This window comes from Temnothorax longispinosus, chromosome 11 (assembly GCF_030848805.1).
Source record: "Temnothorax longispinosus isolate EJ_2023e chromosome 11, Tlon_JGU_v1, whole genome shotgun sequence".
In the NCBI taxonomy this organism is placed as follows: domain Eukaryota; kingdom Metazoa; phylum Arthropoda; class Insecta; order Hymenoptera; family Formicidae; genus Temnothorax; species Temnothorax longispinosus.
In genome coordinates this window covers 11,958,882-11,983,742 of record NC_092368.1, presented here as the reverse complement: position 1 = coordinate 11,983,742, position 24,861 = coordinate 11,958,882, and the positions used below count along the sequence as shown (strand labels likewise).

The 24,861-nt window shown below is 35.4% G+C and overlaps 1 protein-coding gene and 1 pseudogene across 12 annotated transcripts in view; one reads left to right on the top strand and one right to left on the bottom strand.

Moving 5' to 3' along the window:
• The window catches only part of Ttll5 (Tubulin tyrosine ligase-like 5), a 228,495-nt gene extending 214,435 nt beyond the window's left edge, over positions 1 to 14,060 (bottom strand). For 10 of the 12 annotated variants that reach the window (XR_011734405.1, XM_071793417.1, XM_071793420.1 and 7 more), the window contains exon 1: positions 13,781 to 14,059. The gene's annotated coding sequence lies outside the window, so the exon portion shown is untranslated. Of the gene's footprint in view, positions 1 to 13,780 lie in introns of all 12 variants that reach the window. The other 2 variants (XM_071793419.1, XM_071793418.1) reach the window with 1 other exon arrangement.
• Positions 1 to 23,194, top strand: part of LOC139821408 (uncharacterized) — a 31,644-nt pseudogene extending 8,450 nt beyond the window's left edge.
• The last annotated feature ends 1,667 nt before the right edge of the window (positions 23,195 to 24,861 follow it).

Genomic DNA, 24,861 nt, shown 5'->3' with positions numbered 1-24,861 from the left:
TCAATGCCTCTTCCATATATGTTCTATTCTAATAGACTCTAATAGTTCTAATAGTTCTAATAGTTCTAATAGTTCTAATAGTTCTACGTGTTGATTGCGGCACAGTTGTTACTGTGCTTGTTAATTTTTTATATTTAGAATTATATATGCCCATATATAATGATATATGGACCCATTTATAATTTTATATAAAGCCAAATTTCATATATAATCACATATAATTATATATATTTATATATAATTATATATATAGAATTATATATAATCTTTTTTTCCCGGGTAGAACCAGTAACTGTTCGCATAGATAGTGACTGATAGTGCTGTGTTGTGTTGCCTACGAGTATACATATACGTGTCGTGTTACTTTAAGGCACAGAAGATTTATTTTATTAATTTCAGAAAAGTTGAATACTTTATTTCACAAGAAAGTCGCTGCTTTACCCAAACACAACATTTAAAGCAGTAAATTGTTGATAAATTAAAGTTTTTTTATTAAAGCAGAGAATACTTTATTTCGCGAGAAGTCGCTGCTTTACCAAAAAAAGAAATTACAGGACGAAATAATAATAATTACTATAATATTTATTCATTTATATTTTTTGTTAAAGGATACATAATGGACATTATTTCAAAAAAGCACCTAATCGTGTATACTATTAAACGATTAATATTACGTCTTTTTTTAAGTCAAAAATATCTCGTTTTGCGTAAAAGTCGCTACTTTAATTTAAATAAAGTATTCTCTACTTCAGAAGAAAATTTACTTGTTTTGGTAAAGTAGCGACTTTCTCGCGAAATAAAGTTTTCTTTGCTTTAACAAAAAGACCAATTTATCAACAATTTACTGCTTTAAATGTTGTGTTTTGATAAAGTAGCGACTTTCACGCAAAACGAGGTAATCTCTGCTTTAAAAAAAAGATGGATAATTATTCAGTAAAACAGCGACTTTCTCGAGAAATAAAGTATTTTCTGTCTTAACAAAAAGACTTCAATTTATCAACAATTTACTGCTTTAAATGTTGTGTTTTGGTAAAGCAACGACTTCCTTGTGAAATAAAGTATTCTCTGCTTTAACCAAAAGACTTCAATTTATCAACAATTTACTGCTTTAAATGTTGTGTTTTGGTAAAACAGCGACTTTCTCGCGAAATAAAGTATTCTCTACTTAAAAAAAAAAAACGTAATATTAGTCGTGTATGCCTCTCAATATTTAAAATAACTGCTATATTTTCCAAACTTTTTTTGTTAATAACTTTTTAACGAATAACGAGCGACGGCTAAAACCTTCTGAAAGTCACTCAGGAGGGTGACCTTGACAATATATGTCAAGGTCAAGGTCATCGGAGGGTGGTCCCTATTACTGCATAATTACCGAAGATTGTAAAAAATGTATTTTGTGCGGCGATGGCAACGACTGTATGGAACATTATGTAGAGGAATGTCAGAGAGCAAGTGTATGGTTTAAGGATTTAGGTAATGACGGGACGGAGAAGTGGAAAAGGCTGTGGAGTGATGAACTAGATTTAGATAAGGGTAAGATGTTGCGGAAATTATGGAAGGGGAGAGAGAAGGAATTTAAAAAGAGAAAGGAAATAAATTAAGCCAAAGATAAGGCTGTGATAGATTAGGTTTAAGTAGTTAGGTTAGCTTAAGAGAGTAGTTAGTGTACGCATGGTATAGATGGATAAGTGTGGATAAGATCTAATTGTAAACCAAGTCCCTTCCTGGCAAATTTTGTAAAGCTGAAGTAAATAAATTCTATCTAATCCATAATAAAAAAATCCATTTGGACCGAGAAGTGAGCTTTGCGAGTCGAATATCTCGCACGTAGTGTTGCCGCTTTTCCGCGTGCGTGATTGGCTGGCGCGGTCGAGATTGACGGCGATCGCGAGATCGCGGCGAGTTTGGCGAGTTTCGCGTGTGTTAAATCTTGCGATGTGACGTGTGTTCGCATGGTGTCTCGCGAGGTTAGTAGGATTTTTTATTATATATAATCGGTAATTATATATAATATATGTGGATAATATTGGTAAATAAATATCTTTTAACGCAATGACGTGTGCTCGCGTAGTGTGTCGCGAGGTTAGTTATATTTATTGCTTGCTCGTACAAATCTAATCTAAGGTATACGTTACAGTAACTATAGATTTTTGATACAGATTTATCTTTGAAATCATATTTTATATATAAGCAGATGTAAGTGATAATTACTGTTTTTGCATTATGTAAAATTTGCCTTATTTTAGATATACCGATGAATTTAATGTTCGAGAAGATCTGATGGGATTAGCTATTGGTGCTCATGATGTTCTCTCTGTAATTGGCGCTGTAATTTAAAAAGATATCATTTCTTTTTTGTAATTGTAATAGATCACTTGAAGCACAACTCTTCTTTTTGATAAGGTATCATAATTTTGTGATGTGTATCACTTGGGTTATAATTTTTCGGAAATAAAGATACTACTGCTTAGATTTTTTCGAGATTTTTCGAGATATAAAGATTACGTCTACCACTTGTTACTTAAATTTTTTCGAGGTATAATACTACCACTTTCTTTTTTTTCGACGTAACAACATATAGGTACACTACTATGCGTGAACTTGGCGCCTTTTTTTACCTTTTTTTAAAAAGGTAATTTTGTACGGATATCACGCCTTTTTGTAGTGTTACGCATCTTAATCTTATAAACGATATATCTTATAATCTCATAAACAGTATATACAAGGTATGAAGCTAAAAGTGTTACGGACCATTATTTCTAAAGAAAACAACAATTTAATATTTTGCTTAGTTTTTTAAAAATAATAATCTGTAACCCTTTTAGTAGTACACCTTGTATATATTTTTCAATTTTAACATAAAACATAATCGCAATATAGCATGATTAATGTTAATAAGTCGTTAACTGTAAAATTCTTTATTTATTTTTATTCGCGTGTCTTACTGAATGTTGTTCGCAACTGTATATGTACCGATATCTTCAGGTATCGATATTTTTGATAATTACAGATGGACACCTGTAACACGTGTCTGAAATTTACCCGATTTGTTTATTCTTTTATTCCCTTCAACTAATCGCAAATTAATTCTATTTGATAAAAGCAATTCTGTTAAATTTCTCATACATAACGCATCGTTTATAATTTTCTATTATAAATATTAAATAGTACGATATATATATATATTCGTACTTACATCCTTGAAAATTATTTCGAGAATTCGAGCGAATGTCACAACTAGATAAAATTATCTTTCATATTTTGACAGTTGAGTAGGAACATATTTGAGTTGGCGAAAAATGATTCTCTGAAACCGCACGTGTGTGTAAATAATTCAGTAGAAAATATATAATCTTCATTTCAAAATACATTTGCACACTACGTACCAAAAATATATAATATGATAACGTAGTTTTTGCTATTCAATTGATTGAATTTCAGAAAAGAAAAAGATTTAAAAGTATATAACTATGTCACTCAATAAAAAGACATAGACGCAAATTGAATCATATATATTTAATTGCTTGCTCATTAAATATAAAGTGCAAACACATAGAAATTGTATATTTTTCTATACTTAAATGCAATAGGAAGAAATAATTAAACAAGTATCCTTGCATAGGAATATTATGCATAATTTTTACAAAACATATTTGAGATTCGCGCAACTCAGATATATAATAAAATTAATAACACTTTTATAAATCTTAGGTATATGTTAATAATACAACATGATCTTTTTAATCATGAAACTTACAAACTAACGGAAAAAGATTCGTATCCTAAATGCCAATAATTTTTCTAATGTAACAATAATACTGAAAATATATGGATATAAATATATACCGCTAGGGAATTTTTAAGTCGACTCTTATGAATCAAGCTTGAATTCGATATCTAGGTGTCCCAGGTTGCCGATGACGAGGTCCACATAGTGCGCTCCATAGTTTTCGGTGCCCAGGTGTATTAATACCTTGAATTCGATGTCCACGTGTTCCAGGTTGCCGATGACGGGTTCCAGATAATGCGCTCCATAGTTTTCGGTGTCCAGGTGTAATAATACGTTGAATTCGATGTCTAGGTGTCCCACGTTGCCGATGACGAGGTCCACATAGTGCGCTCTGTAGTTTTCGGTGTCTACGTGTATTAATACCTCGAATTCGATATCTACGTGTCCTACATTCAGATTTAAAGTTATTAATACACCTAGACACCAAAAACTACAAAGCGCACTATGTGAACCTCGTCATCGGCAACCTGGGACACGTAGACATCAAATTCAAAATATTATTACACCTAGACACCGAAAACTACGGAGCGCGCTATCTAGACCTCGTCATCAGCAACCTGGGACACCTAGACATCAATTTCAAGGTATTAATACACGTAAACACCGAAAACTACGGAGCGCACTATGTGGACTCGTCATCGGAAATCTGGGACACGTAGACATCGAATTCAACGTATTATTACACCTGGACACCGAAAACTATGAAGCGCACTATCTGGACCTCGTCATCAACCTGGGATACCTAGACATCGAATTCAAGCTTGATTCATAAGAATCGACTTAAAAATTCCCTAGCGGCACTTTCTGCCAAGCAGAGAGAACCTTCTTTTCCGGCAGCGGTGGTAATACGATGTAAGGATACGAAATCTCTCCAGATAAACATAAAGCAATTGACTCAATATATATATATATATATATATATATATATATATATATATTATATATATTATATATATACCTAATTTACCTAAATAGAAATCTTTCTCCTGACCGATAAGTCTATCGACCTAATTTCGAAATACGCGCGCGATATCGAAACTGGCGATACCTGCGCCGCCAGCGTCAAAAAAGTGAAAGTGACGTTTCTCTGATAATCATAATAATATTGAATGAGAGCGCGGTCGACGTATCTTAAGGGGATCCTGCAGCCGTATGATTTACCGACATTATCGTTAATCAATGGATCTTTTAATTGGCTTTACAGAATTGCAAGTTTTTGGTCTAGAATTAAAGTCCGCACAAAAATCTAGGGTGGAAAACGCGATTTTATATCAAAAGCACCAAAAAATTAAAAATATTACTTATTGGGGCACATACACAGCTGTCACCTGACGACAATATTTGCTTAAAACAAAAATTCTACAGTTTATACATACATAATGTTTATCATCCACCCTTGGGAAAACATGTAGGAATAATATCGTGTAAGTAGAAGTAAGATTCAATGCGTATAAAAAAAGATCCATCTAATAATTATTTTAGTAATGCAAATACAGATGCAGGATGACAAGAAAAGCAGCAACAGTAGTTGCCGGATCTTGCGTAAGATGGCGAGCAATCGAAAAAAGGACAGATGTCATTTCGTTAGACAAAGACAGATATAGGAAAAACAAAATTAGAAAGGTTGATATTACGACCTCGAGGAAGTTCGCCAGTCACTGCAGAATCCCCTTAACAACGTATCTTAATAAAAAATTTTCACATTTAGACTTTGCGTCGCAATATCTCCGCTCGTAGGGCGGAATATTATAAGAGAACCCCCCCCCCCCCTAATTCGACCCCAAGCTATCGATCAAACCTACTTAGAACTTGATCCGTTCACTCGTTATCGAGATCTCAACATCTCGGGTACTCGCAACCCGTCGCGTCGCGTAAAAGAGTCACGGTCGCTCGCTCCGCGTGTACTTGGCGCGAGACACTGCCGTGTCCCTTGATAAGAAACACATTGGCATCGAAAATTACGCAACCGGTTTAAAAAAATTGGTATCGAAAAATTAACCCCATCACCGCCATTCCCGGAAAATTCTACCTTTGTTTCATATATAATTCTTGAAAATTCGGTTTATTAACAAATGAGTAGGTAGTTCGCGGAAAACGTTGCAAGAAAAAAATCGGTAACCCTTTTTGGAGACTTTATAGACTTCAGAGAGAAAATGAGACTATATAAGCTATCAAATGACAACTTATTTATTACTCTACGATTATTATTTTCGAAAATATAACAAAAAACTACACAACCGGTTTAAAAAAAATCCGTATCAAAAAATTAACCCCACCACCGTCATTCCCGGAAAATTCTACCCCTATTTCATACATAATTCTTTAAAATTCGGTCTATTAACGAATGAGTAGTTCACGGTCAGACAGACAGACAGACATACAGACAGATGTCAGGTTTTTATAATAATTCTATTTCAAGAAAATTGGTTATTAAAAACCATCAAAATTTTATCACAAATGGGACTTCTTAAGCTTTAAAATGAGATGTCATTTATTATTCTACGATTATTAGTTTCGAAGATATAAACGTTCAAAGTGTGACATGTTTTCGTTGCATCGCTGCATCCGTGGATACCCCCCTACCGCGGAGAAAGACGTAGTTCTACGTCAAAGACGTAGTTCTACATCACAATCAATATTCTACGGAAAGTTAAATTAATCGAATCTTAAAAATAAACGAGGGTCATTATTTTTCCTAATAATTATCAATTTTTATATATCCTGGTGAAACATTTTTTATATAAAAATATATGTAAAAAACTTGCACATTGCTTTCTCATAGTTTTTAAATGTACAAGTAGAAACTTGTACATTGCTTCCTCATATTTTTTAAGTGTGCAAGTAGAAACTTGTTTAAGTGAGCAAGTAGAAACTTGTGTGTGCACATTGCTTTCTTATAGTTTTTAAGTGTGCAAGTAAACCTGTACATTGCTTCCTCTATGAGAAAGCCTGTTTTTTTATGCATAATTATTACTAGATATTTATTAATTTGGCTTCCTCATAGAGGAAGCAATGTACAGGTTTCTACTTGCACACTTAAAAACTATAAGAAAGCAATGTGCACACAAGTTTCTATTTGCTCACTTAAAAACTATGAGAAAGCAATGTACAAGTTTCTACTTGCACATTTAAAAACTATGAAAAAGCAATGTGCAAGTTTCTACTTGCACACTTAAAAACTATGAGGAAGCAATGTGCAAGTTTCTACTTGCACACTTTTTTTATGAATAGAGTATCATTAAAGATAAATTGGTGTTGTATTTGGTTTAATATCTCAAAATTTGCGGAAATTAAAGCAATCACGTAGATTTTTTTAAACAGAAATCGGTAATCTCTTTATTTTTAGCAATTTTTATTAATTCTATTATATTCTTTAATTTTTTCTACCCCTATTTCATATATAATTCTTTAAAATTTAATTAATCAGTTTTTGAGTTATAGAAATTTCAGTAAACTTGGCTGTTTTTTTTTTTTTACTTCCTCATAGAGGAAGCTTTGTTTTTGTGAATTTCGTATATGAACCTTCGATTACGTTTAAGTTGGGTTTAGTCAACCAAATTTTTTTAACAGAAATTGGTAACTAATCAACCAAATCCAAAACTAATCTTAACGAATTATACATGAAATAGGAGTAGAAAAGACTGAAAAATATAATAGAATTAATAAAAATTGTTAATAATAAAAGAGTTACCAATTTCTGTTAAAAAAAAACAGCCAAGTTCACTGAAATTTCTATAACTCAAGAACTAATTAATTAAATTTTAAAGAATTATATATGAAATTGGGGTAGAAAAAACTAAAAAATATAATAAAATTAGAAATAGATCGATATCTCAAATATTGAGAAAGCAATAGCGTAAAACACGCTTTTCTGAACAATAAAAATTCCCTTAAAATCCGGTCGACGGATTTTAATGAAATTGGAGGAGAACATACTTTCCATGATACTCTATTTGTGTGCAAAACTTCAACCCGGTATGTAAAAAATTGTAGAAATAGATATGTGTACAAAAAATCCGTACAAACACACACACACACACACGCGCACACACGCGCGCACACGCGCACACACACGCACACACACACACACACACACGCGCGCGCGCGCGCGCGCGCGCGGGGTGGTGCAAAAGGGCCTTCGGCCCTCCCGCACCCACCTCCGCCGGTAGGCAGCGTGGACCTCGCTTTATAACTTAAAGCAAAATTATAAAGCATATGCATGCAGGGGTGCAGGGGAGCTTACATGCGTGAGCGCACGTGAGCTGGAGGCTAGAACTCTTGTACAACTGTTGAAAATAACCGTTAGAACTGCGGAAAATCATCAGCACGACACATTTTCACTAATCGTAAGTGTCGTACTGGACGTAACTGTTAAAAATTATTTAAAAAATTATAAATGGTCGGAATTATTTGTAAAATTGATCCTAAAGCATAGAACTGATCTTTTAGAACTGTCGAAAACAACCGAGAACTGCCGAAAATTTTCAGTATGACACATTTTCACTAAGTGTCGTGCTGGACGTAACTGTTAAAAATTATTTAAAAAATAGTAAATGGTCGGAACTATTTGTAAAAATAATCCTAAAGCATAGAACTCTTGTAGAACTATCGAAAACAATCGTTAGAACTGCGGAAAATCATCAGCACGACACATTTTCACTAAGTGTCGTGTTGGACGTAACTGTTAAAACTCTTGTCAAAACTGATAATATTCAACGCGTTTTGGTACTTTAGAGGAGAGAGTGTCGTGCTAGATTCGCGAAGTTAACACGACATTTTTTCAATTTCGATTTTTTAATATAAGGAATGCGGAACTCCTGTAAAATTCCTGTAAAATTCGTAATTTATTGTATATCCCCGTAGGGTTCGCAATCTACTACCAATACTATCCTTCCCCTCTCACTTTAACCCTTTGGACCACCGGCTTAACGTCTCTTTCCGAAAGACGGAGCCCAGTTTTCTCCGCACAAGAGCCTATATCTTGCACGGAGGGGCGCAGCTATCGGAAAAATATTCCATGCTTACATGGCTCTAGTGGACTCGAACCTGGTTCCTCAGATTACGAGTCTGGCGCTTTACCACTAGACCACACTGCCGCCCTACTGGAACTCTTAGTATTTTTTTGAAATTCAAAAAATGTCGTGCCAACTTCACAGACGTCTCCGCCCCGGCAATTTTGACATTTCAATTTTTGCACCTTTGTCGTTTTCACTCTATACCAGTTGAACAAAGCGACGTAGACCAAAAATGTCCGTATAAATTTTGTAGCCAAGGGTTCGCTCTTTACAACGGTATACCACATTTTACTAAAATTATTTGTTTTGTAGTTAAAAATCGGCATAAAAAAAATAGTGACGACTTTGCTCCGGTCTCCCCTACATTTATGCACGACTATATATGGACAATTTTTCTCATTTCTGTAAATTTCACTTTTTAGTGAAAGAAAAACGATGCAAAAATGATTTTTTTAATTATTTATTTTTTATTATTTTTCTTATATATACAGAGATTACAGAAAAGGAAGAAAATATATATGTGGACATATTTTATATATAATTATATCTATATATTTAAGGAAGACCCGAGGCTATTGTCCACACTTTACGCTTTTTTCAAGTTTACTAAAAAACTAATAAAGATATTTGGCTAAAATTTTAATGGTATAACCTTTCAACCTTGCTATTAAAAAAAAAACATAATTAGAATCGTTAATATTTTACCATTTTAAAGAGATAAATTTTTTAAGTAAGCAAGTCAAGCGTAGCCCCATAGCGGGGCTATCTGTCTACATAATAAAAAACACATTATTTATATTAATTTTTATGCTTATTTATAATATTATCTATTTATTATTAGTATGATAATATTGAAAAAACTGCCTAGTTGGAGTCAGAGCAGTAGTAGGCACTTTGTGTAGATTTTTTGACAGGATTCCTGCATGGAGCTGACTTTTCTTTATATACGGTGGCATCAAACTGATTTTAAGTCCGTTGCAAAATTAATGTGAGTTTTTTGTTCCCTAAATTTTTTAATCTTTTGCTTCTTCATAGAGAAAGCTTTGTTTTCGTGAAAAAAATTTTTTTTTAAGTATTTTTAGCAGTGTTTAGAATGTTCTAAAACGTCAAAAAATCACTTTTAAACAAAATGTCCGTGTGTATGTATGTATGTGTGTGTGTGTATGTATGTATACTTTTGTTGTCCGTATATGCTCTAACTTTTTATTTGGTGCCTTTTCTTTATCCTCGGCAGCGCTTGAAATACAAAATATTTAATAATTTAAGACAAACTCATATATGTAACGTGTATTTTTAAAATAAAAATTTGGTGACGATTCTTGAATCGCAGGATCAAGTAGCTGCTTGCAGGTCACTTTTTTACAGTAGCGAGTGAGAGTCCGAACATTTATTCCAAAGTCTAACGCTGTTTTTGCAAAAAAATTTTCGCTCGATTTTTATTCTTTTAATCACTCTAATTGTAAGTATAATTTTATTGAATATATGTTTACCTTATCCGTCTTTAAAATGTTCTATAGGGACAGGTCCAAAAGTCATGGAAATCTTAAAAACACCGATATCAACCCTTAGTCTGTAAACCTTGGTCGTTTTCGTCCGGGCGAAAATCAAATGTAGTTGTAACTTTTGAAAACGGGTAAAGAAGGCGCCACTGCGCATCCGTAAAAAAAGTTATGCTCCCCGAGCGAGAACCCACCTACCGAGTTTCAAGGCGCCAGTCCGGCCGTCGCAGCAGACACTTGAATTCTTCTCCAGACGAAAACGACCCACCTTTACAGTCAACGTTAGTCAAAACCGTAAATAATTTTTTTTCGTTTTTCCGTTTTAAAGTATTCATTGTGTCCGTAAAAGTGTCACAAAAACATCTGACAGCGAAAAAAAATTACAAAAATATTTTTGTTCAGTTTTTCTAGGAAATAGCGCAACGGTCGGGCGAGGATATTTCTCGAATATTGCGTCCTCGCGAGAAGAAGAATGTTGTGACCCTTAACTATTGGCTTCTTATTGATTTTATTACTAATTTTTGAATTATTATATATTTATTACTGTTTTTACTACGAAATTTGGGGCTAATTATTAGCAATTTTGAGGTCGCAAACTTAAGCATTTAATTTCAAAATAATTGCATGCAATACTGTTTTATGAAAGCTACACTCTTCCCCTTCAATTTCTTTTTTTATTCATTTCAATATCTTTATTTGTCTTAAAGTTATGATTTTTTGAGTAAACAAATAATTTTACCCCTAGTTGCTCTATTTTTTAAATACAAATTATGTAAAAAAATTAAATTGTTTATAATTTTATGATTGATACTTCAAATTGAAGGTTTGAATTACCTTCATAAATTTTTTCAGATTTTTTGTAACACTTTAACACTTAAAAAAAACGTCAGGACGAAAACGACCCAGGTTTACAAACTAAAGGTGCCAAAAAAACGTTTACAGACTAAGGGTTAATTCTCTAGAGATCCAAAGACAAAAAAATGTATACAAATAGTTACAAGTCTAATAAAATGTAAAAAACGTAGATTTAGTGACCGTAAATAACTGTTACTACTATTTTTTTCTTAATCAAAATCTCGGCAAAATAATTTTTGACAGTAAATTTACCCTGAATTCAACTTGAAAAAATTAAATCTGTAAAAAATAATAAAATAAAGTAATTGCTCTAAACTCGTAATTTCTGTCATATTCAATAATATAAATTAAGTATATTATATAAACATAAAAATTATATTTTTATTATAATGATATTTGCTGTAAATATATTAATAAGCTACGCAGCTAAATGTGACAACACTGTACAATCCAAGAGGTTGGGAAGCCCGTACTTACACACTTACACAAATCTAGTTAATGCTATATTGGAGGTTAGTGGAAAAGCTTGTTATTTTTCGAGTATACATGCTTTACGGACGGAGCAGTTGATTGCGGTGTTGTCACACTTCCATACTGCACGCGCCGATAGTCCGATCACGAGTCCAATCCGTCAATAATTTCATTAATCTTTTTGCAATATCTTCAAAACTATGTTGTAAATGATCGTTTCAAATTTTGCTTTTATTTTGTTTCTTGATGATCTACTTGTGTGTAAAATATCACTATATTCGTTACATTTTTTAATGTTTTTTTTTTACACTTTTCTCTGTAACGCCATAAGGTTACATGTTAAAACTCGGATATTAAAAAATCGATAACTTTTTATCTAAATTGTGAATCGATCTGAAATTTAGCGCTGAACTTTGAAAGAGTATACAGAATATGATATTAAATTTTCATCAACTTCGTTATATTTTGCCTAACTATATAAAACATCCTTAAGGAAAGTCTTTCTTTTGTAGTTTTGTAGTTACGCGCCATTATCTATTTACCCATATGCTACCTGGGTATAAAAGAACAATCCGTCATTAAAGTGTGGACACATTGCCCCATCAAAAATAGGACAGATAGCTCCGACTACGTTTTTCAGTCTTTAATATGTTGCCAATTGTTAGATTATGCGGAATTAAGATATGACGCTTCTTACACTTAATTACTATATATATTAATTTATAATATTATGAACTGCTTACTTTAATTTGAGTTAAACTACTGTCGCACAGCAAATTTTTCGACCGTCGAAAAATGTGAATAATTGTTTTCGCTTTTCTTTTAACGTATATAGCGTCTGCGAGAAGCATCGCAAAAAAACAAACAACGTATAAATCTCTTACGTAAAGCATTTCTAAACTATTTGTTACAATGGTAGAGACGTCTCTGTCTCTTAAAACTTCAGATAGCAGTACTGTGGACACATATAGCCCTCGTAGACAGATAGCCCTGGTCTCCCTTATACATGTTTTTATGTAAAAAATTTTTACTAGTATAAAATAATTATTATACTATATAAGTATAAATATATTTTTCGCGGCTTAATTAAAAAAATCTTAACACGTTCTATATATGTACATTTTTCAGTACATTTATATTCCGATGTGTTTATTAATGTGCATTTACATTTGTTATTTATATATAAGTTATATTTGTATATCAAGTCGCATGGGATCAATGTGACAGTAAGTATAACGAATTACAGCCGTAATAAATATTTCTATAACATTTTAACATTAAAATAAAGCATAGTTTAACAATTTCTCTTCAATTTAAAGGTACCTTCTGTGAAAGACAGCCGCGGCGTTTCAGCGTTCACGCTTTCTGATTTCGAGCTCATGCAATTATGCAATGCAACTAATGCAAGAATTAATCAACGGCAAAAAAAAATCTCTTTCGAATTATTAGTAAAGTAACACTGTTTCGAGAAAGACAAATTTTTACGCTGCCTCCTTTGAAATTTAATCCGCTCGAAAAAGACTCTAAAAGTACTTTGCATGTATCTCGCTGAAAGGCGTGTAGATACGAACGCTATACTTGGCGCGAGACACTTATATACCGTGCCTCTTGATTGATGAATTGGAAATAACATTTAAAAAGTGAAGAAATATAAATTTGTTATATAAAATATACTCTTTTTGCAGTAACGAATACGTGGCGTTGATTTTACAAAGTTTACCTTTATAGGTACGTGTCTTCTAAACATGGACTAAAGTTTTTAAAAAAGAAATCGATGCGAGCGCAGTATCTATACGTTAATATCACTCTCTCTCGCGTGTAAACCTCGAAAACCAAGATCGGTGAAGATAAGGAGTTTAACACGAAAGCAAGTCAAACATTTTTTTTAATTCAATGACAGACTCGGTAATTATTATAAGATTTAAATATATTATTTATTTACGCGGTAGTTTCGATGAAGAGGATTGAAGAGTGAACCGTCTTTAAGGCCTACACGCCTTCCTGACAAATTGTTATGTCGAACTGTGTCCGTTAGCAACACTATCGAATTGGATATCGAAGCGCCTGTCACATTGATAGAATAGGGCTTGACGTATTCGACGCGTGTTTGTCAAAAATATTGAATAATCAGCAAGTGAATCGGGACTCACCGCGATTCGCTCGGATCGTGACTTATTGCCCATTGATTTTGCCTGGTGAATCGACGACGCATCGCGAAAATCACTCCATTTTATCATAATCGCGGACGCAAGCCGGCACTAATCATAGCCATATCGTGGGAGAACGACTACCCAACTACCAGCGACTACCTACTACCCACTTCTGTCAATCGAATGTTAAATACCCGCGTACAGTCTCTGACAAAAGTACTGAACTGACACGGTTATGTGACCACTAATCACGGTCTTAAGACCGTGCCACTAACTGATAGCGCTTTCTACTAGTAAAACTAGTGCAGCACCAGGGAGTCGATTCTGTATCTTGGGACGAGGTGAAAATTACAAAAGTGAGGAAATTCACTAGAGAATCTACAACTTCATTTGTCGAAATCTAGTAAATTTGTTCACTTTTGTAATTTTCACCTCGTCTCAAAATACAGAATCGACCCCCAGGAGGTCGATTCTGTAGGCTTGTTCGCGTTGCTTGAAATCCCCAAACATTTTTGCACTTGAAATAAGATAAATATATATTCGGCCGTTGGAGAGAGAAAAAGCGAAGATGCTGAGTGCAAAAAGTGCAAGCAACGCGAACAGACCCTGTATTTTGGGACGATGAGGTAAAAATTACAAAAGTGAAGAAATTTACTAGAAAATCTACAATTTCATTTGTCGAAATCTAGTAAATCTGTTCACTTTTGTAATTTTTACCTCGTCTCAAAATACAGAGAATTGACCCCCGACAAACACACTTTTCGTAGAACGTAACAGTTATGGCTTCTGCACACAGGACGCGGAAACGCTTGCCGCGCGGCAAGAAGCGACGTGGTAGCCAATAAACTTTTGGTTTTTATGGAAAAGCAACACGTTGATTGGCTACCGCGTCGCTTCTTGCTTCGCGGCAAGCGTTTCCGAGTCCTGTGTGCAGAAGCCATTAAGTGCCCATCTACAATATGTATTTTAAGCCCTAAAGCTATATCCACACAAACTTGCATAAGCCCATAAACATAAGCATAAGAGAATTGATTGGTCCATATGCATGTGCATAAGGAAATAGACCAATCCGTTTCTTTAGAGCCACCGCACAAGACTCTCGTATGGTCACGTAGCGTAACATAACGTGAGCCAACGCACAAGAAACGTATTGGTTACGGCCGTTACGGCGTTATACGTTTCTTGTGCGTTGATCTACGTTACGTTACCATACGAGAGCTTGTGCGGAGGCTCTAACCGATACGTTTCTTGTGCGTTGATTCACGTTACGTTACGCTACGTGACCATACGAGAGTCTTGTGCGGTGGCTCTTATGCATATGGTTATGCACCTATGCAAGTTTGTCTGGATAGACCTTAAAGCGGGGAGCACACACTTCTGCACAACGCATAATGCGTAAGCATAAGAAAATTGATTGGTTCATACACATGTGCATAAAGACTAATCAGTTTTCTTATGCTTACGTATTATGCGTTGTGCAGAAGTGTGTGCTCCTCGCTTTACATAAGACAAAGACTTAAGACATAAAACACTGCCAAGACAGCCATTCTGCTTAGGCCCTTAAGAAATTGTTCAATCACAGTTAAATTTGAGGAGAATAATTGACTGTGATTGGTCAATTTTTTAGGGCTTAGGGCTTAAAACACTTAAGGCCATTGCACGTAACAAAGTTTTAGTTTTAATCGTAAGGCCATAAGAAAATAGACCAATCACACTTGATTATTCTTCAAGCGCGAGGAGAATAATCGACTGTGATTGGTCTATTTTCTTACAACCTTACGATTATGACTAATGGCGTTTTCGATTTACTACTCGACCCGACTCGGGTCGCATCAATGGACGTGGAATACATTACTTACGTCTTAGGCCGGTATTCATAGTTATTTAAGACCGTCTTAAGTTCAATCTTAAGATGTTATGAACCAATCACAGAGCCGTATTAGCGTCTTAAGACATTACTTAAGACGATCTTAGGGCTGGTTTATAATAGCCGTAACCATTGATTTAAGCCGTAATCTTTAAGAAACTGACCAATCACAGTCGATTATTCTTCTCACATTCGACTGTGATTGGTCAATTTCTTAAAGATTACGGCTTAAATCAACGGTTACGGCTATTATAAATCAACCCTTAAAGACTATGAATACCGGCCTTAGGGCCATATTCATAGTCGAATCTCAAATTTGCTCTTAAGACGATCTTGGTCAAGGCGGCTTATTCAATCAAAATCGTCTTAAGATTGGTAGATTTCATAGGGCCGTATTCACCTCATAGAAGTTAGCCGGACAATTTCGACTTATGACATTTTTTTTTACGAATCGATTGTTAGTCGTTTGTTATTGATTGTTAGACTAATTAGAACGTTTGTTAGTTAATAGTTTTTACGTAATCATGAAAATAATTTTTAGTGTTAATTTAGCCGGTAAATATAGAATTCTTTACAATTTTTGGTTGTAGCTGAAGTTAATATACAATTTTCAGTTCAAACCGTGGTCAATCGATGCGGAATCGTTTGTTAGTTTCGAATATACTAATTAAAACGTTTGTTAGATCACGGTTTCGCTAAAAAAAAGCGAAAAACTGTATATCGTTTAGCTGCCGGAAAGTGGGGGTGAGACGTAGAATATGTGGTGGTTTCGGAACGCATTACGTAATAGTTCATTAAAGGCCTTCACACACAAATTGACGGAAGACGTAAGACGTAAATCGTAAGGAAATCCACCAATCAGAGTCGACTATTCCCCTCTTTAAGAGGGAAGAAGAGGGGAATAGTCGACTCTGATTAGTGGATTTTCTTACGATTTACGTCTTACGTCTTCCGTCGATTTGTGTGTCCGGGGCTTAACACGGGAAACGTGCTTAACCTATTTTCAATTTATTTATCAGATTTGTCGTCCAGTTCATATACAGAGAGGCGGAAGAGCCGCCGGTGTCAAGGTGGAAGCACATAAAATTGCAGGAGCCATGAGCAGAATGCAGAAGCCATATGCGCATGCGCTGTGGTATCTGTAGAGCTCTACAGATACCATAGCGCATGCGTATATGGCTTCTGCATTCTGCTCATGGCTCCTGCAATTTTATGTGCTTCCACCTTCATTCTCATTGATTCGCATTAATTGTAATTTATATTAAAAACTAATCTTTTGAATTATCTTTGAAGTTGGTTAAAATACTTTTCTCTTATTGTATACCTATATTGTATATTGCATTCATTTTTCAAGTTCATCAAGTAGCTAGACTAAAATTCGTTTTTGACGTTAAAACATTTTAAATATCAGTGATATTGACTTCTATCCATAAAAAATGACACATACTATCAACATATATGCCTCATCGACAAATAAAGGAGACATCCTCTTTCTAGACTTAATTACTGGTGAGATAATCTTTGATACGGATCTTGATAGCTGATTCTTTTCTTTTATATATATATATATATATATATATATATATATATATATCATACGAAGTGCAATTCTTTGCGGCGACAACTCTGCACGTAAAGATATCCAAGCAGTGGAATGAAGTGCTTGAAGCTGAGCATCCATTGTTAAGGGAACGTTCTTTCAATAGTGTGAAAAGACCCAACATCACTTTGCATTCCTATAAAGCTTTGTCAAGCGGTAATACATTATTCCCTGTGTTATTTAAGAAAAGAAGAGCATACCATAAATAAGAAAATGGACCTCCTTTTGTTAATTATTATCTAACATGTACTGTTTTCAGTTAGCCGTGTTTGTGGCCAGCGTTTAGAGTTCAGAAAACAGGGAATAGGATAGGAGCGTAGTCGACGACATGTCACCTTATGATTCTTCTCCGTCTGCATTAGAATTATTGCTTTGTGTGCTCTCAGTGCTTCCTGTTGAACCGGTAAAATATAACAATCACCCCCACCACCACCACCATCATCATTAACCGTCGTTTAAAAAAAGAGGCCGCAAGAGGACGAGCGACAAATGATATTGACTGGTTAGTAAAAAAAAAATACAGTTTATCGATTTAGGATTAATAGATTTAAATACAATAAGATTTATTCTTTTTGAAAAGAGGAGTCGGGTTTGTTGCTACTTATGTACTGCATATTGCAATGTATAAAATACATTTATAATTAAAAAATGTGTTTTGCTTACTGAATGTACATACCTGTTACTAAAGGTCACTTTCTTTTTTTTTATCAGGTTTAGTCGTAATGGCGAAGCTCGCCGAAGAGCCGCTAGAAACGGAAGACATTCTAACGATTTGTTGGGAGCAGAGTCAATACAAGTACCCAGAGAGAAGATTACTAGCTGTTGAATGTTGCTCCTACATATCAATATTAGCTGCTGTTAGAAACTCGTTGATGCTGTCAATGTTGCAGCAGATGTTATTGGAGGATAAGGACCCTGTTGTACGAACTAGTGTAGTTAGAAGCCCCGCGCTACTCGTACTCATAGCTTTAGATAGACGATCATGATAAATACTTCAAGGTAAATATCTTAACATTTTTAACATATTTTTTATATCTCTTTTTATTTTATTTCTTTCTTTGTCATTTTTATAAACTTATATTTTTTATACGTAGGGGAGACCGGGGCTAAACCGCCAGTTTTTTTTCGGTGCCGATTTTTAACAACAAAATAAATAATTTAAGTTAAATATTATATACCACTGTAAAGAGTAAACCTTTAGCTACAAAATTTATTTAGGAAATTTTTATCTACGTCGCTTTGTTTAACCGGTATGGAGCAAAAACGACAACGGTGCAAAAATTAAAATTTCAAAAATGCCGGGGTTGAACCGCCACCCCCCCGGGGCTAATCCGCCACACTGCATTTTTAATACATATACGTACATCTAATCTTGAAAAATGATAGGATACATTTTAATAATTGTTTTTTAAGAGAAAAATATAAAAATTTATAAATTTTTATGCGAAACGTTATTAAAAAATAATTGTTTTACCTATTCCATAAAACAATTTAGGCACGTGAATACAGATCCTGACGAGCGCACTGGAGCGCACGACGACGACCACGACGACGACGCGCGACGACGACGACGACGACGACGACGACGACGACGACGACGACGACGACGACGACGCGCGACGACGACGACGACGACGACGCGCGACGACGACGATGACGACGCGCGACGACGACGACGACGACGACGACGACGACGACGACGACGACGACGACGACGACGACGACGACGACGACGACGGTCACGACCACCACCACCACCGACACCACCACCACTACACTGACACTGACACAACGACCAACAACGACGATCTACCGCGGCCGGGACGATCTACCTCGCGCGCGGCATGTCAACTCTCGCGCGGAAATCGCGGAATCTCAGAGCCGTGCCGTGCCTCGCCGACGTGCGCGAGCGCGAGCGATCTCGGAAACAACGGTCCGCCATCTTTTCGGTCGGCCAAAACACCCGCTTTGCGACGATACGTGCGTACCATTTCCCTCCTATACAAACTGACGCACGTGCAAGAGAAGACAGAATCACGCTCGAGGGAAACCTAACCTGAAATCGCCGTGAGCTGAAGTCGTGCGCCCGGCACGCCACAGTGACGAGACTGGCGGACCAGCCCCGGGTGCTTACTGGCGGATAAGCCCCAAACATAAGTTTCAGGTTTGATCGCCCACGAAATATTAGACATCAACGATAATGAAAAAACTACACTGGATTCGTGTTCAGCATGCATTACTCTTTATAATCACTTACTTTGAGATTCGGTGATACAATAATATTCAAGATATTACAAAATTTCCACGCGCAGAAAATTTCACTTTCACCTTCCGAAAACACGTTTGCCCTCGTAAAAATCATAACACGGCAGGTAACCTGCCGAAACTCCGTTGGTCACATGGGTACCATAAGCAGCGTTTACAATGTTAATAGCGAGTTCGCACAATATACAGGTTCCGAGATATTTGATTTGGCGGTTCAACCCCGTTGGCGGTTTAGCCCCGGTCTCCCCTATTGATATATTGTTATATAATTGATATATAAATTTCAGTGTGAAGAACTGGTGTTAACGGCACTTTATGATACATCGTTGATGGTCGTTGAAACGGCATCGTCGATATTGTTACCGGTTTTGGCACAGGCATTATCCCTGAGGAGGCTGCTTAAACCTGTTATCGCGCATAATCTCAAAAGTTAAGAATCAGCTGAAGCTGGCGCACTCTCAGACTTCGCCAAATAAAGACTACGTCGATGAGGAGATATTGACGCCATCAATCAGTATTCTGCAGTGCATCTTACCTTATATGGTCTTGTGTGTCGCCAATGTTGATGCGGTTCGTGCTTGCATCAAAGATGATACGTCGCCAGACCTGTGTGAGTTATTAGATTCTTCCGTTGATCCCGAGTTACTTACCATTAGTGATCCTGAGTACTCTCGACTCCACGGAGCTCGCAAATTATTTTAAACAGTTTCTCGTGGTTTTATCGATGAAGGGCACTAGTATATATCTTGGTTGCAAATCGCTTCCAGTATATTATGCGCTCGTGAACAAATGCAAAAATACGTTCTTGCTAGTTTATGAGATGGTTTGTGTCACATCTCTTTTTTTCGTATTATTATTATTAATAGTTTATGGAAGAAATAGTTATCTAGTCATATATAAAAATAGTGTAAGAGGTATAAAAAAATATTGTTTCTCGTTTAAATTACAATTGTTTTACAAAAAAGAATTTCTTTCTCGAATTAAAAATGTACATACGTATCAAAAGAGGCAGCAAATATTCATATTTTTGTAAGATCGATATACATATTTTTATTATAACGTTCTGCAAAATGTTTTTACTTATAGCAACAAGTTTGTTCTTTTTTACAGGTGTAATGCATCAGAGATCCTCTGTAAGATGCGCAACAGCAACACTATTCGGCTCCATTATCGCACACATAGAGTGCAAGGTGAGAGAAGCACGTGATAAAGCACGTTTAACGTTGAAAATGATCGTGAAGGATCTTCTGGAACTCTCTCCGATTTTGGCAACTTCGTTAGTATCCACGTTCGCGGTCATCGCTCCCACCTGTCCACAAAACTACATAGAAGACAGTACGTTATCCTTTCTAATATACGTTCTTCATGTAACTTGAAAGATAAACTCTTGAACATATAAAGAACGAAATACAAAGTCAATTTCAACTTTAATAAGAAATTGCTTTTTATATCTGCATTTTTTTGCTACATGTATTGCCATACTGAATTATTGTTAATTGCAGTAATAGCGACGCACTTATCGACGATTGCTTCATTTGCGCTTCAACAGAGCCGCAATATCGAATTAGTAAACGCCCTGGTGGAGGCGTATTCCTTGCTGGTTTACTGTCCGTTAAGTAGTCAATGCCCTTCCGGAGTAGTACTACCGGAACTGAGGTATCTCAAAACGTTGGTAAATCAATGCCTACCTCAGCAAGAAGATGCGGTGCGTTTCTTGCTCAGAGAAGCGGAGTCCAGGCAGTATTTACTGAATGAAGCCAATAGATAGGTATTGAATAAAAATAATTATGTTAATCTAAATATATCTGATCGTGTTTATAATAATTGACGAATTAATAACTATAAGACATACAGATGTAAAGAAATATAAGATATTTTATTACTGTAATTTATCACGCGGTGCAATCTTTCGAACATCCCTCATTATTATAGCGACACGCTAATTTTCTTGGAATTTTTGATTGCCGAAAAAAAGATCTCCTGATCTCGGCAGACCAGGCAGCGACCTGGATTTGAAATTACTGTGATTATATAATTGTAATCTACAGTCGCAATAATCCATAGTAGATTTGGTAGAATATTTCTGAATATTTCTGAATTTCGATATCTTTGGACCATTGAATACTTTTCTAGAAACATTATGTATCCTGTACATATTTACTCGATAACGAAAAATGTTTAAACGTTTGTAAAAAAATTATCTTTATTCCAGGACACTCGACGAACTCCGGGCTTTCCCTATCGATGACGACGGTGAATGTCTGCCAAGGATATGCGCCAGAAGATAAACAAGATCTTTTAACAGAAAACTGAATCGCCCAGCATGCCGAGTATTTTCCGCAAGAAGTAAACTCCCCTTTGTGTCTTATAGCAAGAAATTCTGTGTGAGAAAATCGAGTATCACGTCGGCAAGAGATTCGCGAGTGCAAGCACAAAAAACTGTTGTTAGACATAAATGTATAATGTTGTTTCAACGAATGTTAACTTATTTTTTTATCGCGCTAGCTCTGTGAGTGACGTGTAAATTATTTTGTTTAAATATTAACACGGTCTGAGGAGTTTAGAGATGAGAAAATACGAATGTTTTTTCACGTTTCGTAAAATTCAGATGTCCATTGTGTCTGCACTCTCGCAGCGTTTGGAATTTTCTCACTTTCTCATGATTCTTTTTAGGCAAAAGAAAAGAAAAAGAGTAGGGGGAGTCCGGGAGACTTGACCATAGAGGAGAGTTGAACCACTTCAAATATCTCGTTCAAATTTTGAACAAAGAGCTCAATCCGAGCACGTTAAAACACGTTTGTCTCACTCACAGTCGAAACGCACTACCAAGCGTCATATTGTCACGTGCTCGGATTGAGCTCTTTGTTCAAAATTTGAACGAGATATTTGAAGTGGTTCAACTCTCCTCTATGGTCAAGTCTCCCGGACTCCCCCTAAATTCAAAACGCCACGATTAACAGTAATTAATGTTTAATTTCGAAGTCTGTCACTTTACATAGTAATAAACAAACGTTATAGATCATACATCATATCAAATTGTATATCGCATATCCGCATATACATATATATATATATATATATATATATATATATATATATATATATATATATAATACACAAGTGTTTTCCTCGTAGAATAATTTACAAAATCAGACTTTCTAGAAATACAGATATCCTGTTGCGTCCTGCTCCTGCTCGGTTCTGTTTTCCGTTATTTTTTTCTTTTTTTTTATATAATCACAGCTTATCCTGATACGTAAAAAAAACATTGCTATTGTATTTTCCTTTTTCCGTTCAATAATTAATCGACACAATCAGAGAGTTTCTCTAAGATATTCGTAAACTGCGATATGAGAGTTAAGGTTTCTCTGGGATATTCGTAAACTGCGTCGTAGTGAAATGCTGTGCCAAAGATTCTGGAATATTTATCACAGTAAGTTGCGCCGGAAGTACAAGCTGAAATAAATATCAGTGATATATTTGTATATTTGTTTTCAGGGAAAGATTAGTTTTTAACATAAATTACAATCCTTGTATAATTTTAATTTAAATATGAAAAGTAAATAAAATGCAAACAGCAGGAATAGTTTTTAGTTGTTGAAAAAATGTATCCGGCACAAACGCTTTATAGCTTATATCTGTAATATATATGTATATTAAGTAAAATTTAATTATTAGCTTACCTTGTTCTTATTACTCATTAGGTCATAATCCTTCTCTAGAATCCGTTTTAATGTGCTATCTGTATCAAGATCATCGCCTGGTTTCATACTGGCTCCAGATTGGCTACCACCACCCACTGTGTTCATCGTCACTTGTTTCACCCATGTAATCAGAACCACTCTCTGTATCCTCTTCTATGTTTACGTCCTATAAATTACAAATGTAATTCTTATAAACTTTTCTTACTTTCACAGTCCTCGATCTGCAATATCATACGGATAAATTAAATCATGCGGTAAATTAAACCTTTCATAGCGCGGCAACGTTAAGAAAATTACGTCCTCACAACACGATAGTCAATCAGCGTTACACATATTTTTCAAGTTATTGCTACTATCTCTTTCTGTTATTAAATTATAAAAGTTCTGAAACGTTCAAAATCGTAACTTGAAAATGAAACTTACTTCTGTATAATAATCAGCGTGTTGGCCTGAACTGCCATCTTCGGAAATTCCGGTCGTAGATGATGCAGCTCGACTGCCACCGCTTCTCGCTCTACGACGAGGTTCTTGATGCTCTGTTTCGTTTCGATTAAGCGCTTTGACATCTTATGGCTTCTCTTTTTGTGTTTGTCCCAAGACAGATTCCAACCCTTACACAATGATAAAATATATTTATATTTCTTTAATGTGTACTTTAATATGATTTGTACAAGATTAAGTAACTTTGCTAATGCTTTTCCAACTTAATTGGAAGTGCATGAGGTATTCCACTGCTTTTCTACCTCTTAATGACATCAATGACATCAAGCATCTGCAAACAATTTTATAGTTAGTTTGAACTGCGAGTTTCCGTACGATGACAAAATTACTTATATCTACTTGTACATACAATATAAGTTTATTTCTATAGTTCATAAATCTGTAATTGGATGTAATTGTTCAAATACAACTTTAGGTTACCTCTACTTTTGCAATCTATATCTCTTTCATATTGCAAGAATACTTTTTACTAATTGTAAGTTCAGAATAAATTTGCATTTTACACTTACCTATATTATTGCACGTGAAATGTAGCCAGGTATTAGGCATAAACAAATCTGATAAATAAATTAAAAATAGGTTAAGCACGTTTCCCGTGTTGATGAACTATTACGGGTGCATTCGGGGAGCACGCTATTAGCACAATTATCGTCCAAAACTGTTCGAGGAGACGCTTTGTGGCGCTGTGATATACGATGATGACGTCACTGTAAAGGCAGCGTGACGTCATCACTCGCGCTATTTTCGCTATTATTTTCGAGGTGAGGCACGAAATACTATTGGCGCTTAAGCTGCGTTCGGGCAGCTTGCTATCGCTGTCGCGCTATTGGCTCTTCGAACGAAGTTCATAGCGTTTGCGTTTATAGCGTTAATAGCGTCTCCCCGAATGCACCCAATGTAATGCGTTCCGAAACCACCACATATTCTACGTCTCACTCCCACTCTCCGGCAGCTAAACGATATAGAGTTTTTCGCTTTTTTTAGCGAAACCGTGACCTAACAAACGTTTTAATTAGTATATTCGAAACTAACAAACGATTCCGCATCGATTGACCACGGTTTAAACTGAAAATTGTAAAGAATTCTATATTTACCGGCTAAATTAACACTAAAAATTATTTTCGTGATTACGTAAAAACTATTA